Source organism: Astatotilapia calliptera, chromosome 22 (genome assembly GCF_964374335.1).
Source record: "Astatotilapia calliptera chromosome 22, fAstCal68.1, whole genome shotgun sequence".
Classification (NCBI taxonomy): Eukaryota; Metazoa; Chordata; class Actinopteri; order Cichliformes; family Cichlidae; genus Astatotilapia; species Astatotilapia calliptera.
Window position 1 is genome coordinate 15,426,938 of NC_137442.1, and position 18,633 is coordinate 15,445,570.

The 18,633-nt window shown below is 40.5% G+C and overlaps 1 protein-coding gene across 3 annotated transcripts in view; it reads left to right on the forward strand.

The window, feature by feature from the left end:
• The window catches only part of trps1 (trichorhinophalangeal syndrome I), a 113,880-nt gene that overhangs the window by 74,577 nt on the left and 20,670 nt on the right, over positions 1–18,633 (forward strand). The window lies entirely within an intron of this gene.

Sequence of the window (18,633 nt, forward strand, 5' to 3'; positions counted from 1 at the left end):
TTCATATTCACACCACACAGGCCCACACACAATCAAAAATATACAGTACGCACGATCACACTCTGGCTCGACCAGTCATCTTGACACTTTAATCCACTTCACTTAAGGACATGGAGTCACACCCTGCTCTGGTGTGCGTGAGAGGGAAAGTGAGAGGGAGAGAGTGCGGAAGTGGATGTGTGTGTGTATGTGTGTGTTTGTGGGCAAGTAATGCCATGGCAACCTTGGCGGCCCAAGGACCTCTTGGCGAGGTAGCAAGATCGCCCAGGGCATGTGTGCGTGCGGCCGCCGATTCTCCCCCCCCCCCACCAAAAAAAAAAGGTGTGAGTGTGTGCGTGTGCGAGCAGAATGCAGAGATTTTCACTTTTAACTCGTCTCGGTGGAAACTCACATCCGCCCCTGAAGTTATAATACACACTCGCTCAGTGGCATGCATACTTGATAAGGAGTAAAAGCTAGAGAAAGATACATCACTTCTTCTCCTTCCCGCTCACAGTCTCTTTCCCTCTCTCTTTCAGCCTTTGCTCCTCCCTCTTCTTTCTGCCTCCCCCATTGTGTCCCATGTGAGGTCTTCACTCATTAGGAATTCTCCACTAGTGTGTGCATGTTTGTGTGTGTGTGTGTCTGTGTGCTAGTTCGTTTATGAATTCTGCTCCACTGGCATGATGCATCTTGTACACTCAATTTCCCTTAAGAACGTTTCTCTTTTGTTCTCCTTCTCACTCTCTCTCCCTTTATCACTATCTGGCTGTACAAGACAACAGGGCCTGACACAACTCAGCACAGCTTCAACTGTTCCAGACTTGTTTGCTCCTAGAGTATATATATATATATATATATATATATATTGACTCGTATTGTGTTCTTGTTGTCCTGTGTAGCTCAGTGGATAGAGCCAAAGCTAAAGACACTGTTGTGTTGTCTGTATTGCTTGTCTTTGCAGCTAAGAAGTTTTAGTGAGAGCTGACTGAGTTTGGTCTTCGGTGCATCTGTGGCTGCAGACCTTCACTGGTTTTTTTTTTTCCATATGAAACAGATGAGACACTTCCTGTCCAGCTTGAACAGATGTTTGGGGCTTCATTTTCAGTCATTCTCTGTGCACTAAATGGCCACTGAAATGATAGTGTGAACATCATCAGCATGGTATTCACACCTCTGTATAACGGATGTATAGAACTGTTGCAGTGGATGAAAAATGCAGACACAGAGGGAGCAAAAATGCTTAGAATGTATCAATTCATAGAGCCTCAGGATCTCAGCCTTCTAATCAAAAATTTGAAACCTCTTGTCACTGAGGTTTTGTGGTAATTAATTCATGAATGGGTTTTTTGGTTTTGTTTTGTGGGGTTTTTTTGAGTCACTTGGAATCTTTCTGCTTGATTTAACTGTGTTTGCATTCTTAGTATTTTTTTTGCAATGTTAAGAACATTGAACTTTTCAATACAAACCCAAAGAGTTGGGTGTAGAAATTCTTGTTGTTATTCTGAAATACATGTTAGCATTGTGTTTTTGTGAGGCAGCTACCATTGCCATTGTGAAATCAAATGCATGGAGTGGGTAACATATAATTCTTAGCCTGCTAATTACCTTGTAGTAACATAAGCGGGTGACACAGCAAAAAGCCTAACATTTCGCTCTGTGTCCTGTCAGTAATATACATTATTAACGTTTTAAATAAAACAGTCTGCCACCACAGTGTCTGTGATTTAAACCACTTGGCCGCCCCTCGCTGAGCCTGGTTCTGCTGGAGGTTTCTTCCTGTTAAAAGGGAGTTTTTCCTTCCCACTGTTGCCAAAGTGCTTGCTCATATTAGATCATATGAGTTGTTGGGATTTTCCTCTCTATGTATTATTGTAGGGTCTACCTTTCAATATAATGCGCCTCGAGGTGACTGTTGTTGTGATTTGGTGCTGTATAAATAAAATGAATGAAATTGAATTGCATTAATTAGCCCCCATATTATATGTCAGGTAATGCCATTAAGAATTAATTAATTGTAATTTTCTTTAAAAGGCACACATAAAGATAAAGTGAAGGAATCAAGAAGTAGACGCAATGTGAGACATCATTTTAATAATATGCATGCTGTGTGTGTGCGTGTGTATACTCTTATTCAAAGATGCGTCATTGTTGCAGATGTTTGGCTTCTGAGCTTGTGCACAGTCACAAATGAATACACACACACACACACACACACGTGCATGCTGACACAAACATTCACACAGTCCCCTAGTCCCATCTATCCTGTTCCTTAATAGACCAGGTGCAGCCAAACAATGGGTGTGTGGACGCATGCCCCGTTTGTGTGTGTGTGCGTCTTTGTGTCACTGTACGTTACCAATGTGCTCACATGTCCTTGAATGTTTTTATTTTTCAAAGTTGTCTTTATAAGTAGACTTTATGAACATCTAAGGAGGATATATCGCTTCACTAAAATCAGATGTCCCGAAGCAGACACACTTTGACTCAGATAGCATCTGGTTGTATCTGCAGTCTGTGTTTATGTTACCCATTAGAGGAAAACTTAGAGACTGGTCTCATATGTCTTTTCCCACTAGATCAACACAATTACAACACTGTTATCTCCCCGTCTCAGAAATCTTGGAACTATAATTCATCTTTCCAACTGTAACAGAATGTTTTTTTTTTTCTTATGTTTAAGCCAAGTCTGATAGGATTCACTTCCAGACCAGCATTTATTCGTGTATTTTGGGTTAGGTCACTTGGATAAACCCATTTTTGAGGGAAAGTCCTTTCTGAAAGCGGATCCTTGTTATTGCTTTGATCTAACACAGCTCTCTCTCTCTCATAGCCACGAGCCTGGTAGTCAGAGCTTTAATGTGCCAAAAAAAATCGCATAAAAACAACTGCAATTTATGTATTTTTTTAGTCTTCAAAACTTTGGTTTTCCCACTAATTGGATTTTATTCCACATTAATGTAGTAATAATAGCACAGCATTTTCCCACCGTGTTACTTGCTGAAAAGTCAGACAGTTCAAGAAATATGAGCAGTCAGACTAAAGTGATGCATTTTTAAAAAAGTCACACCTTTGAAGAGGAAAAGGCACAGATGCTTGGTAAAACGGTAGCTGCAGGTTTGCATGTGTTTTCTTTCACAGTCTACAGGCAGAGTTTTGCAGCAGACAGTCCCTGTGCAATCAGCAGTTGTAGAAAAAAAAAAATCTGCATATTTTTATTGCCTCAAAGTTGGCTGGTTAGATATACTGTCTAAATTGTCAATATATTTTTTTCTCAGTGTGATCTTGTCTAATTTTTTCTCTTTTTTTATTGAAACATTAGTCCTTCCACTTAGTGTCATTGTGTTTTTTTATGTCCATTTTACAACCAAAATAGGAATGGAATTTCTGTTGTGTCATGCTTTATGCTGCAAAAAAGCTGAACCTTATATATAAATATGAATGAAGCGTACAAACACGTCACAGAAACATGCACGCTCCCACACACCTTGCAAACATTTGTAAATGATTAGTATTATGTAAAGCCCGCTATTTTCAGATTAACCAGGAAAGAAGCGTTTCATTACATCAGGACCACTGAGTGAGCAGCAGAAAAAGAAATTGAGCACCAAGGGACACGAGAGTAAGAGTCAGAGAGCGAGAGAGAGAGAGGAAGAGCAGTGAGAGGCAAAAATAATAAAAAAAAATATATGAGGAGGAGACAGAAGACGCGGGGAGAATGAGGGAAAAAAATAAAGGCAGACAGAGAGAGAAAGGGGAGCAGCTGCCAAACTCTGAGTGGGGTTAAGCATCACCACAAGAACAACCTAATAAGGTCTGAAAGTGTGCACGCAGACACACACATACACACAGACTTGGCCTGTGTTCAAAATCTGTGTTTCTGCAGTAAGCAACAGCAAGCAGTAAATCACATCTGCCCCCAGAGCCTCCGACGCTGAATGCTGTTGTGATGCATAATGTTGAAATCTTGCGGAGGAGTTTTCTTCTGCTGACCTTACACTACATGATTTTTGAAGCTATTTTTGTGGTAGGCTCATTTACAAGTCGAGTAGATTTACACGGGTTGTCATGTGTCTTTTCTAACTGTTACGTCCCTCTAACAAAAAAAACAAACAAACAAACAAAAAAAAAACCACATAGCATTTAATATTCATGGGGGTCTTTTAGGGGAATTTGTGGAAATGTAAGACTACGAAAGCACTTTGCTTTGCTATAATAGGAGACCTGCGGAGGCAATAATAAGAGTGAAAATTGTTATGAGTTTATTCACACATTGATGGCCACAGGATGTGTTGCAACACGAGCAGGTATCCTGTCTGCTGATTTCGCCGCGTTCACCTGCTATCTATCAAGCCACACTTGAGCTCGAGATTGCAATCGCTTTCCTTCCCTGCCAGCAGCGTGTGTGGCCTGTTGTCTATATTTTGTGCCGCATTAGACTAGTTGTGCTGTAATTTGGTGTCTTATATGGCTCTTATAAAACTCTTCAACCTGAAAACTTGCAACGCGAGAGCTTCCGTCTGCAATGCATCATATAGTGGGAACTTTTCCAGGAATAAAAGCAATGACTCATGGCTGTCATTAAACGCAAGGGTTTGAGATTAAATGTTCCCTTTATGTTGTTTAGGCATTAGTTGAGCTAACCAGTTGAAACAAAACAAATTTCTCATGGTTGTAATGCCAATTTCACATAAATTCACTCAATTAAAAGGTAATAGCGAGTATTATTATTAAATTTTTTTAAATAATTTTTTACCGGAGAGGCTGTGGCAGAAGGCTTGGTTGGATTCGTGGGTCCTCCAACCTGTCTATCAAAGTAACCCACGTTTCTCTGTCTGGCAGTCCAATGGATGAGACTAGGTTTGTTGGTTGCCAGGAGAATAGTATGCGTCTGATTGCATTGTGCCACGTGTGAAGTTTGGTCTAGGGGAGATTAAGGTGTGGGGTTGTTTTCAGGAGTTGGATTCGGCTTCTTAGTTCCTGTAAAAAGAATTCTTAATGTGTCAGAGTACCAAGACATTTTGGACAATTTCAACTTTGTGGGAACAGTTTGGTGATGGTCGCTTCCTGTTCCAACATGACTAGGCACCAGTGCACAAAGCAAGGTCCATAAAGACATGAGCAAGTTTGGTGTAGAAGAACTTGACTGGCCTGACCTTTGGGACAAATTAGAGCAGAGACCATGAGCGGACACCTGACATCATATTAAACTCTATGAATTAAGAATGGGACCTCACTCAAGTGCACATACTTGAGTAATATAGTGTACTTTCTGAATTCAATTAAAGAAGAAACTGCTAGGGCATTCTTTAGTTATCTCCTGAAACAGCTAGAGGACAAGCCCCTGTAAAGCATCTCCAATCTATTTAAACATTAGCGCACTGAAAACCGTGCTGTATCTGCCCCATAATTGGGTGCAAATCACAATCTCTCACCTTGGCAATAAGTTGTGATCTAGTTTGGAGCTTCATTTCTTAGTGAGTCAGTCTTATTGGAGTGTTCTTAATCTCTTTTTAAAGTGTTAATGTTATAACATGCAAGCTGCAGGTTACTCTTTCGCTCACTCTGTAGTTGTGTGTTTAGTGCAGCTGTTTAAAAATTGTGCAGAAGGTTATTGGACAAAGAATGATCGGGTTTTGGTAAAGATCCAGTCTTTATATTTAGCTAAACTAGTACGGTGAGTCCATGGGCCAGGGAATTACACGCCTGACTTCCATGTTTTCATCCACTCGCTGTCTCCTCGAGTAGACGACTCGTCAAGACAAGTATTAAACAAACACAAACTTCACAAAGTCTACCGCTTTGCAAATTGGACAGCACCAATACTGTGGATGGCCTGAACAAACTCAGCAAGTCAACCATTCCAAGCTAAATAATAACTGTTGAGGCTCTCGTCAGCTCAAAGTGAGGAATGAACGTTGACGTTGCTGCCTGCAACGCAGGCGCCCTAAATAACCCGACAAGATAAAATGAATATCATCATCTTTCACAGTATTCAGACAATAGAAATTAAATCACGCGTAGACACCCACCCACACACACACACGCGCATCTAAACCAGAGCAGGCAACTTATGCTCGCACGCTCCCTCTCCCCCAGAGGCAGGGAAAAGCAAAGAAGCCGTGCGAAACAAAGTGAGTAATGGGAGGAAGGAGAGATAGGGGATAACTTCAGGCCCCTCCCCCGCGCCATTCACTGAGTGGTTATCACTTTCTCTCACTGAGTGCCTTCTCTCTCTCTCTCTCGCTGTAGTCCTCTCTCTCTCCTTCACTCAGTCGCCCCTTCTCTGCTGAAGGGAGATTAAAAGCTGATAGGAGATTGCAAAGACATGTTGCACTCTTGTTCTGACACACACGCGCGCGCACGCATGCAGACGGTAACATTAGCTCTTGTATAGCTGGGAGCTCTTGATGTAAAACACATGTTCCTGCCTCGACAGTGTGTGCCGGTGTGTCTACGGCTGTTTAAACCAACTTTATCGCTCCATCAGTTCAGAGACAAGGAACGATTCATTCAGAGACAAGAGCAGGGGGTGGAGTTGGTGTGTGTAGCGGGCGTAGTGTGTGAGCGCATGCCTGCGTGTGTGTTTGCGTGCTTGCCTTGATATGTGTTTAGGAAATGCAGGTTGAGAGAACTTTTCAATATCTCCCATCAGAATTAATCAAACCATTCAAGCTAAGCTCACCCACCCCTCCTTCCCTCCGACAACAAAAGCATAAAAAAGAAAAAGACAAAACCCAGTGCTGTGCTAACTGGCTAAAGTTTTTTCTATCCTTTTAATATTTGCTTCAGATCACATTGGTTCTTATGTGTAGTAAAAGGTTACAGAGTATGAAGACTCATTAATGCTCTGCTTTAATGAGCCATTATTTTCATTTTTGATTTGGAGATCAGTATTAGGCATAGCTTGTATTTCTCTAGGCTGGCCCCATAAAAGTTTGTAATAAAACCAGATATTAAAAGCTGTTTTTACAGTATTAACTATCTCGGGGAACTTTTTGAGGAAATTTAGTTCCCCTACCACTGTTTCATCTTCTCTGGGTGCACTGAATAGTACTTCCAGATAATTTAGGAACTAGAGCCGTGAACTTTGCGATGCTGAACTTTGCACTAGTGAACAAAAACCATCAGTAGGGATATCGGGATGAACGGTGGCCTTAAAAGGATCTCCAAACCTTAGGATGTGACAGGTTCTTATCAGGGCTGCTCAGTGTTAATAACAAGTGAGACATAAAGGCTCCGCAAAGTGTAGCTGGAGTACTGTTAAAAAATGCAGCTTGTTTAATGGGTCCTCGTTTTCTAATTTATCAAAATGCTCAAACTTTCTTTTTAGGAAAACAATGGTGGGATAGACAGCGTATGACTAATCACATTTTCTGTATTCTGTATGTAGAGTCACGCATTATTAACATCAGAACTCTAGTTTTTGGCTCATCTGACTGATGAACCAATGAGACGTTGCCTGCCTTTTCCAATCATTGGTCAGATTTTTATGGAACCTTCACACAGTGATCAATGAAAGGGTCTTCATTAAAGGCAGGGTCATATTTATGGAAGTTTGTTTCCGCCACTGACAAATGTTTGTTCGAAATAAATTGAAATTTTGGGTTAGTATCTTGAAATTTCAACTGAAATAACAGAAATAACTCGAAATTTTGAGCTATATAATATAAATTTTTTAAAAATAATACCGTATTTTCCACACTATAAAGCGCACTTAAAATCCTTTAATTTTGTCAAAAATCGACAGTGCGCCTTATAATCTGGTGCGCCTTATGTATGGACTCTGGTTGTTCTTACTGACCTCGAACCGATTTTTTGTGGTACACGGCGCTCAAAAATCTGTCAAAAAATGTTTTAGTATAACTTTGGTAAGCTGCAAAGCCACATCATTTGATAAATTGTTGGAGCATTACGGCTACTGTAGTCAGGAGCCTCGCGGACACTGAGTAATCTGGGTCCAAACCTCGGTCTCCTTCATGTCCCAAAGTCAAACGAACACTGCGGCATCACTGAGAGTTAAACACTGTCTAAATTCTTTCATCTTTACCAGGTGTAACAACTAAGTTTAACATCCAGGCATCCATGACAACAGAATTTATTAAATTTAATGGAGTTAGAAGTTACCTGGAAGTTAGCTCGCTGGTTTCCACCTAAACATGATATAGCATGTTCTTACTGAGAGATTTGTGAAAAAATTCAAACGTACAGCTCTGTTATCACTTCCAACAAAAATGAAGACAGAAAACTAAACAGCAGTGACTTTTGTAGGGTTACTGAAGTTTGAGTTGAGTAAAGTTTTGTTTCCCTTGATGCACCGTATAATCCGGTGTGCCTTATGGTCTGAAAAATACAGTAACTTGAACGTTTGACTTAGCTATTCTTGGCATTTTTCTTTCTTTTTTTTCATTGGTGTCAACAAGCTTCCATACACATTTGCCTTTTTTGCACTTTTCCATTTTCACAAGAAACACTTGAGTATTGGTCAGATGTAATTTTTTCCCCCATGCTATGAATGTTTGTGAGCCTCCACGGCTTCACAATGGAAGTAGAGGTTCTGTAGAGGTTCTCAGTCATCCAAGTCATGGTAGTCTAGAGATCTTGAAACAAGAGGCAACTGAACTTCTTTAAGTCTTTGAAAACATTATGTCTCGCATTCAAGAGGCTTCTTCAGTTGGCTGAGGAGGCTGAAGAAGCCTCTTGAATGAGAGGTGTAATGTCTTCAGAGTTAAAGAAGTCCAGTTGCCTCTTGTTTCTAGTTTTCTAACTGTCTTTCTGTACTTAATACATTACACTAACTTGTGAATTATTTGGGATCAGTAGACAGGTGAGTTATTCTGTCATTGACCTTCAAGGCTGTTTTTTTAAATGTATAAGTTCTTCAGTGATGTTCTTCCTAAGTTCTTCCTTTTTAACCCCTTTTAATCCAGTATTTCAGCACTTCTACTGATATTTCCTGTTTTGGGAGACAATTTGATAAAAAGTTCCCGAGTTTTCCTTCTTGATACCTGGAAATACACAGTAAAATAGTCCGTACGTACTAACCGTATTGCCTAACCCTAACTGTGGAACAAAGTTGAAAAAGAAAAAGAACAAAAAGAAACAGCAGCTCAAACACAGTGTCTGGCTTTGGTTAACCACCTGCATGGGTTTAGTCTGGTAGCGAAGTTTGGCTTTATTTTTATTCGCTGCCATTTGACAGTCGTGTGTTAGTCATGTGGAAGCTCTGGATCACAACTGTAGTCACATTTGAACCAAATCGCAGATTGCTGTGAAATTAAAGTGAAGAAACACGTGTCGATAACATTTTGTTAAACCGATTGATAGGATGGTCAACTGCAGTGAGCGAAATAACAGAAAACAAATAGATTTGCTTGATAAAGGTTTCTTCTTGCCACCAGTCGTTCTGGCAGACTGAACTCATCTACATTTAGATTCACCGGCCAATGTGTGTGGTCATCCGTGCCTTTGATTTAGAGAGTGTGTATTTTTGTGTATATGTGTGAGCTTTATTGACCAGCAGATGAAGGCTGTGTGTGATGAGAAGCAGGGGACCAGATGGACTTATGGGAAATAAAAACCTTTTATTTATTTATACAATTTGATTAAATGGCATTTGTTTCTGTCTCTTGGTGTGTATGGGTGCCCATGCGTGGTAATGTGTGTCTGGCGTGTGTGTGTCGTATTTAATGACAAATAGAATGGAGGGATCAGAGCAATCAGGTTTGAATGATTACTATGGGAACCTGGGAGGGCGACTGATAGGGAGGAAATAAAAGGGAAGTAAAACAGACAAAGTCATATTACAGAATCATTCTTACAAAGACTGAAAGTATGTGTTTGTTTGGGATTTCTGTCGCTTTTATTTTCTTTTATCTGTTTTTTCAGTCTCTCCTTAGTCTCTTCAGTCATTGCTCATGTTTTTCTTCTTTTTCTGGCCATGCTCTCCTATATGTGCCTACTCTTTTCTTCATTTTCTTATCAGTGTCGTCACTATTTCCATTATGGGATCATTACTGCTCCCCCACCAACTCCTTTGCAATATTGCCCCTGGTTACATTTTCTGGTGTTTATTTGCACTCTATTTGTTTTTTTAATCATAAGCATAAAATTACTTAATTCCTGCAGCTAACAATTATTTTTGTTATTGGTTATTTTATTATTCTTGATTAATATCGGTTTTAAGTAAAAACCCACTGATATAAGACTTTAAGACCAAAACTGATTTCCCTAAAATTTGCTATATGTGGTCAATGATTTACTTCTTTAGGCTTTGCACAACGCTGCTACAGTCTGCGCCGTTTCAAACAGGCGTTGCCCTCTGGTGGACAAAATTTGCGGCACCAACACTCATAACATGGTTGAAGGGTGTTTCTCCCAGCTCTTATAAAGGCTAATACTGATAGATTAGCAAAAAGCTCAGATTGGCTGATTATTTTGGCTTGCTACTAAATAGGTGGGGTTCTTGTTTTGAGCATCATAAATGAAATACCCACTCCAGTTCCCTGTAGTTTCCTTTAGTTCCCTACAATCTCAGGTCACAGTAAGAAGACTGATATTTAGTTGCCTGTCACCATTTCTTACAGTCTATTGTAGAATCTTCAAATATGTGTCTTTTATCATTTTTTACCACCAAATTGGTTGATAGTGTTCTGTATCTGATGAAGTATAGAAGTTAGATATATCAGAACTGTTTTGCTTTTTTGCTTTAGTATAATAAAATGGAAGCATTCGGTTTAGAGGGTGAGCAGCCGATGATCCACCGATCGGTCAAAAGGCTCATTGTAACACTCAACTTTACAATCAAAAACTGCAAATCTAAGCATATTTTTTTCAGCAATATGACAAAGATAAATGGTGAAATTTGGCCTTTTAGCTTGATAAATGACACCATAAATATTTGCTCAGTCGAATTGTAGAATATTCATTTCTGTTAAATAACTGATTAACTGAATCGCTGTTTCAGCTCTTGTCGTCAGCATCATATGTAGATTTATTCTGCAGTCTCACCTGTGGGCAGTTTCTTCATGTGTCATATGAAAGACGTTTGTTTGTCTTGCTAATGCAGCTTTTGTCGATGTTGTTTTGCCTCCAGATGTTACCATGCATTCTTACTAGTTCATAAAGCTCTGGTGTTGATTCATTCCAAGGAGAGAGAAAAATCCCGATTGAAATGATGCCGTACAAGTACTTCACAATAGGAAGTAGAAAGTGTACTTTATTGATCCTCGTGGGGAAATTCCTCTCTGCATTTAACCCATTCACTCAGTGAAGCAGTGGGCAGCCATTGGGCGCCCGGGGAGCAGTGTATAAGGACGGTATCTTGCTCAGGGGTACCTCAGGGTAGCTGTTCAGGGGAATCGAACCCCCGACCTTCCGATCATGGGGCCACCACTCTACCTACTGAGCTATCCCTGCCCTTAGTAGTGTCTAAATTATACTTTGGGGGCTAGTACTTATGAGGATCATTACTATTACTTGTTAGGACTTACGCATGCTACCACTTATTTAGTTTGGTCACTTTATAAAACTAGGCAACTTAAAAATATAAGCGTGCATTAGCCCCATATTAAATCATGACTATTCTGTTACCTTGGACTGGCAAATGGACTGGAAATTATATAGTGTTTTTCTGCTCTTACTGAGCACTCAAAATGCTCTTACAACACAGTCCACATTCACTCATCCAAACACACATTCACACAGCACATTTTATTCTGAAACTTTAAATGCGTTGCACCTATCACTTCACAGTCAAACCTGGCAATGACTGCTGACCTTCTGATTAGTGGAGGAGTCACTTTACCTCCTGAGGCACATCCGCTCAATACCTGCTTTGTACAGCGCAATATATATACCTAAAGTAGTCAAACACACACTATAATCTAAACAGAGCCGTGGTGAAAAATGTTCTACTCACAGCACCAACTTTCTTCTGGTGTTCCTGGAAATGAAGTCAGTGATCGAGTTGTTAAAGTCCAACTCCCAGACGGTTCTGATTCTGATTTATTGGTCATAAATGACAGGCTGATCGGGTGTCACTGTGTTACCCTGAGTTAATACCTAACATCCTGATCATTTGGGAAAAGGCCAGTCTTCCTAGGCAACAGGGAAAAGTTGAATCCAGTCCACAATCCTTTACCTTTTTACTGTAAAAGAGAACTCAAACAGCACAGCCAACTTTCCTCTGTACCTCGTCTAGTTTTGCCAGCATTTCTGCTTCATCACTGTCAGTCACCCCTGAGCAGTCCTTTTGTGAACTTGGGCTAACAACACTGACATACCTGCTAACTTGATAAGCTTTGATGACTCGCAAAGTTCAACTTTCTCCCATTGTCTTCCAATTTTAACCATCAAATTGACAGTTTATACTTACAGGCTATGTTACAACATGTACATTCAAGCAGCTTTATGATCATAGTGCATAATCTAATATTTAATTGCCTTAAAATGTATTTTTTCTCATATATATGCTGTCACATCTAATAATGCGAACATTGATGCAGACATATCTATACTCTACCAATATCATCTGATCAGTGTACCTCTTGTTATTATTTTTTTTCTTTTACATTGATCATGTAAGATAAAATCATATAAATACATAAAAAAAATCTATATTTCTATGTCTCCTCTGCTGATATTTCATTTGCTACAGCAGAAGCAACAATTCTGCTTATCTAATATTTTCTGTTCATTTATTATTAAAAAATATTAGCGCCGTCATAAATTACCAACAGCTTTGCAAGGGAGTCGAGGTGCGTTTGGAACAAAAACACGGTCTTGATTGATTTTTCTCGTTACGATAATTTGGATGCTGAAAGGTTGGATGCTTTTCTAGCTAAGGTTTTTGGATCACACCTCAAATGATTAAGACATGTGGCTCCCCTGAGATTCCCAATGTAACTGCCTTCGAATGCTTCCGCACATGTGTGTATGGGTTTGTGTGGGGTTCATACGCAGAGGCTCCAAGTTAACTTACAGAAGATGTAGTGTGTGACTGCACAATGTGTATCTGTCTACTGTACACCAGCTAACAACCTCCTACTTGCCAGACACTCTCAGTTTGGCTAAAGAGTTTTAGCTGTGTGTGTTTGTGTGTGTGTGTGTGTGTGTGTGTGTGTGTGTGTGTGTGTGTGTGTGTGAGCTAGAAAGAACGAAGGAAAAGACAAGGAGTGTCTACATATGTTCCAGCACAGATTCCAGCCTCATAAATCACCTCAACTGGTGTTCAACAGTCAATCTCTGTCTCTCTCTCTCCCATTCTCTCTTTTCCATTCTCTCTCGCTCCCTCTCTCTCTGACTCTCTCAGTTGAAACATGCTGTTCTTCCACTGCCAACAGGGAGATTTGTGTTCTGTGTCTCTGTCGTATAGGATTAGAGGAGAGACGAGAACAGACGGAAGGAGAGAGAGAGGGAGAACGAAGGGGGGGAAGCAGATAGAAAGAGGGATAAAATGAGTTGAAGGAAGGGAGACGGCGAGAGCAGGAGAGAGCAGCAACACAGTTTCTGCCTTTTTCTTGGCAGTGTGTGCGTCTTTTTTTGGCCATCTCTCTTCTCCGACATCATCTCTGTGCTTCTCGCTTACTCTGCTTGTGTGTCCGTATGTGTGTGTGCGTCTTTATCTGCGCCTGTGTGTCCTGATGCTATCCAGATGTGCAGCTACAGTGGGCCGTAAAACTCAGAGTTATTGTCATAACATTGTTGCTTACCGTGTGTGCGTGCGTGTGTGTGTGTGTATGTGTATGTGTGAGACGGCTTGGTTGGTGTTACTGTGCGCTGCTTCCTGTCTTTGTCCTAACACTTTATTTACAAGCTGATGGAGAGCCAACACAAGGACACTCTCTCACATGCAGGCACACACTTCACATGGGCATACACTGTAAGAGCAACCATGAGAGTCAATTGTCTGCAGTGTAATTGGCTCCACCATGTATTTACACGCTCTTTACTCCCATCTGTGTCCAGGATGTGCACCTCCTGTTATTTGTTCATCTGGGGTGGTATCTTTTAGCTTGCTGGCAGTAATTTGGAATCAATAGCAAACAGTCTTTTGTCTGATTGCCCTGTCACAGAGTCAAAATAGAGTGTACTATAGCGGTTTGTAAGAGCGCAATGTTCAGTGTGATTTTGATTATAATTTGGAACACCCACTGGGTAGCCTTGAGCATCATGATTGTTTTCCAATATGTGGGGTTAGTGTGGAAAAAAACAAAACCAAAAAATTAAACATCATAACTCGTTAATATGACTGAGTACTTTCGTTTCCTACACCTAACAAAGCAGCAGGTGAGGGCAACAGTAAAACGCAAGTAAGCACAAAAGCTGTCAGTAAATGACAACAGAAGTGCAGAACACAGTGCTCACAATGGCGGTAATTTAGTTTTTCTCACTTTGACTTCACTACAAAGGTGGGTTTTTTTGCCTTAGAAGTTGCTAATCTCTGCGTAGGATAGGCATACGGTCATGCAGTTCTCTTAAAGTCACGGCTACCCCTCATGACTCATGATGAGATCGCTGTTGCTCCTCAAAAGCAGGCAGTTAGCCCACTGCATCCAGTGTTGCTGCAGTCAATGCATCAGGGATTTGCTTGATGCCTGCCACGTCTGAGAAATAGGCAGTATTCAATGCCCTAGGACGAGAACATGTTGGTCTGCCTGCTGCGATGGCAGTCTTTAGATAAAAACATTGAACCTCTGTGTAATTCATACACTCCGTTAGCTGGTGAAACTCGTAAATTTGATGTGGCATTTTGATAAAGAGTGTCTAAAGAGAAGCGATACTCTGCCAGTACTATAATTTTTTTGACATTTAGAGAACGATATGTTTTGTATGAGTCTTTTTGCTCTACATAAACACATAGTGTCGAGTCCTTTTACACATAATCTGTGAAATCCCCTTAAATTCCTCTCAGGCAGGTAGAAGCAGTTTGAGTAAGTTGGCAGCTGTGGGCGATAAATGACAGATGATGGTTTGAGTAGTTAAAGTCTCAAAAAGCCGAATCCCCCTTGCGCAGAAACGTTACAATTTTACTTAAACTTTTGAGCAAATGATCACTGTTATGCCTACCACCTAAAAGCTCTGAGTGAGACTGTGCTACGTTTGGTCCTGTCAGTTTGTGAAGATGATGTCAGCCCTTTAAGGTTTAAACTGTGTGCGGTTGATAATCAGTTATTATTAGCTGTTGACAGTTATCATAACTCCTGATTATCACGATTGCAGCTAAATATTGTTGAACTATAAATGTTGTTTATTGATGTATTTTTTTTCCTTACAGCTTAAAAAACGAGCTAAAGCGGGCTTTTAATAACAAACACTCATATTTTAACTAATAATTATTATAGTTTGATTATTTTTAATTTAATTTAATAATTTACAACTCTTTTGCTGTACAAACTACACAATGCACAGCACAAAAAGCCACACTGAAGGGTGTAATTGCTGTCTTCTTTCAAGATTTCATTATATTGCTGGTTTGAATCAATATATCTATACCTGCTGTCAGCAAATTAGGCGCTACAGCGATTCATTTGCTTGCTCGCAGATGAAGCTGTTTGCTTTTTACGCTCATGAACATTATGATAAACAACTTGTTATGGCAAATAATCCATCACACGTAGCCTTAATGTGGTTTTGTTTCAGTTTCTGCTGAGATGTGAAAGGAAAAAAAAACTAACTTCCACAACTCTGCTTACTGTCAGTGACCCGACACATGACGCCCACAGGAGGAAAAAAGTCTTTGCCAGGAAATAATCCTTCCAAAACGAGTTTGCCTAAATTTCATCGTAGATCTGTTTGTTTGTTGATGACAATCATCTCAGTGTAGGCTTGTCACAGACTTGCAGGTTTAGCCCCACTGAGAAATTGGCACTTAACGCATGAAAATGAATCTGCAAGTAAAGTTTTGAACCACTAGAGGGAGCATTGAATTTTGGCTCTCTGCACAGTAAAACTAAAGGATTATTCGGTATTCTGTGTGTATTCAGAAAGAGAGAGAGTAATGAGTGATGTAAGATGATAGGTTTTTTACTGACATTGCTTGTCCATTCGGCTCTGCGTTTACTCTAATAAACAACGGACGTGCAGAGCAAGAGCTCGACCGACTGCTCTCTGTATCAGTTACAGTAAAAGCACATTTTCCTGGTGTTGTTATAGCTACTGTTGGAAGTGATTCTTTCTCCTCCCCTCCTGTTTACTCCTCTCCAACCTGTGGGGTGTCTTTTTTTTGTTATTTGTTCTTTCGCTGTGATGAGATGAGACAAAAGATGTACCAGAAGATAAAATAAAAAAAGAAGAGAAATCAGGTTTTTGGATCTTTCTTTCTTTTTGTGAATGTTTCTCGATATTTTTTGTTCTCTCCACTTCCCTCTCAAAAACACACACGCTCACCTCCCTCAGTTTATCTCATCCCATTCCTCTTTCCCTGTTTCTTTGTATCGCTCAGTAATGACTAAGTGCTAACCATCACTTTGAAGGTCTTGGTATTTGCTAGCTGTAGGTGTCTTTAGTGAGTCTACAAGAGTGTTTGTGTGTGTGTCTCATTATGAGAGTGCATGAAGCACTCTGAGGAGAATAAGTCAGCCTTCAGGCTGTATCTGGCTGAATGATAGTGTGTGTGACTGTGTGTATGTGGCTATGTTGGATGATATCAAGCTGTTAGTACAAAATTTTATTCACAAGTAGTAATTTGCTCACTCCCTTTCCTTCTTTTTCTCTCTCTGTTTCCTTCTTATTCTCCCACACTGTATCCCTCTCTCTCTTTTGCTTCTTTCTCAAACAGATTGTTTTCTGCAGGGGTGGTATAGAAGCTGAGACAGAGAGAAAAATTGAGATTCCTTGTCCTTGACTGACCCAGTTGCATTTCTCGCTGTAAACGAAGAATCCTCTTCACTGTTCTTTCTAACCACTGGTTTGATTTCAGGGATTTTTGTTGGGAGTTTTTTTTGTAATGTGGTCAATTTTTGCTCAGTTTTATCCTGCTTCTCTGTACCTTTTCCAGGATATTGATTACTGCAAATAGGTATTGTGTATTAGATGCTAAATTTCTAAATTAGCACCTTGTGTTCTTTTACCAATTTCCAGTCAGCACATTTAGTAGCCTAAAAAACATTCCCACATAAAAGCCTGACTTGTTGAAGCATCTATAGCTAGTTCATCGAACTGACTTCAAACACTTTAATTATGCAAAAATATGGCACCACTACTGATCACCTGGTTAATTTGATGACCTGATGTACTGAAGGCTAGAGCTCTCGCTGCAGAGACCTTGTTTCTAGTCCAAACTATTCCCTCCCCTTTTCCTGTCTGCTCTCTGCACTGTCCTGTCAAAATAGGATAAAATACCTTCTATCCATTTTCTTTCACTTATTCAATTCAGGCATCTGAGAAACTGGAGCCTGTCTCAACTGTCATAGGGCAAAAGGCAGGGTACACCCTGGACAGGTCGCCAGCCAATCACAGAGCTTACACTGAGAGAGAGAAACTATTCACCCCTAAGGCCAATTTAGAATTGGCAGTTAACATAACCCATTCATGTCTTTTGGGCTGTGGAAGGAAGCCGGAGTACCCAGAAAAAACCCACACAAGCATGGGGAGAGCATGTAAACTCCACACAGAAAACCCCAGCCAGCCACTGAATTCAAACCCAGGAACTTCTTGCTGTGAGCCATGAGTGCTAACCACTGCACCACCAGGCTGCCTAGCTAGTACCCCTCCCACAAAAAAACAAATAAGAAGAGGAATTTAAAGGGATGCGAAATGATAAAAAAATAAACAAGGACTTGAAAAGAGATTCTAACTGCAGAATTACATGAGTTTATTCCGTCAGCAGAAACGTACAGATTGCAGAAATACACTGAGCATAAATAGTGAAGTTCTTCTAAATTAAGCTTATCTATATCTTCAGTTCTGCTCTTGATGTAGCTGTAGTCACTGCCTATGAAGGTGTCAGAGCCAAGTTGGATTTGAAGCCAGGTTTCAAACCTGTTGCTAGATCCGACTTTTGGCAGCGGCTGCGAGCCATGTGTGAAAAGACACCAAATCCAATTAAAGCCCCATAGGTGACATCAAATTCTTTAAGTCAGCTAGGACACCTCTGCACGTTAACGCTGTTTTCTCGACAGATGGAGGACTGTGTGAAAACAGTATGAAAATCTCTCAACAAATAGGGTGTCAGGTGATAGTCCCCGAGCAGCCCTGTCTTTCTCTTGCTCTCCGATAACAAGGGTTATCATACATGGCTCTGTCTGGAGCAAATGGAACAAAGATGAGACATCAATTACACACACACGCGCACACTACTTGGAGGATAGCTGATCTCTTCCGTTCCTCTTGACAGCTAGAGCATGGCCATCAACACCCCGAGTGTGTGTGCGTGTGTCTTTTTCTTTAAACAAGTGTTTGTGTGTGGCCCCAATGCAGCAAAAGGACTTTGGGAAACAGAGAGGAGTGAAGGGAGGAAGGGCTGGTGAAGGGGTTAGAGTAATTCAGATATTGATGTTTTAGTCTCTAACTCCACCCTGAGGGCCTGTCTTGGTGGAAAATGTCAAATGGGCCCTGAGATGATCACACCATTTAGCATCGCTGGAGCCTCAGTGGTGTCATAGAATAAGTGAATACATTAAAATACGGAGATATTTAGAATAACCTGGCACA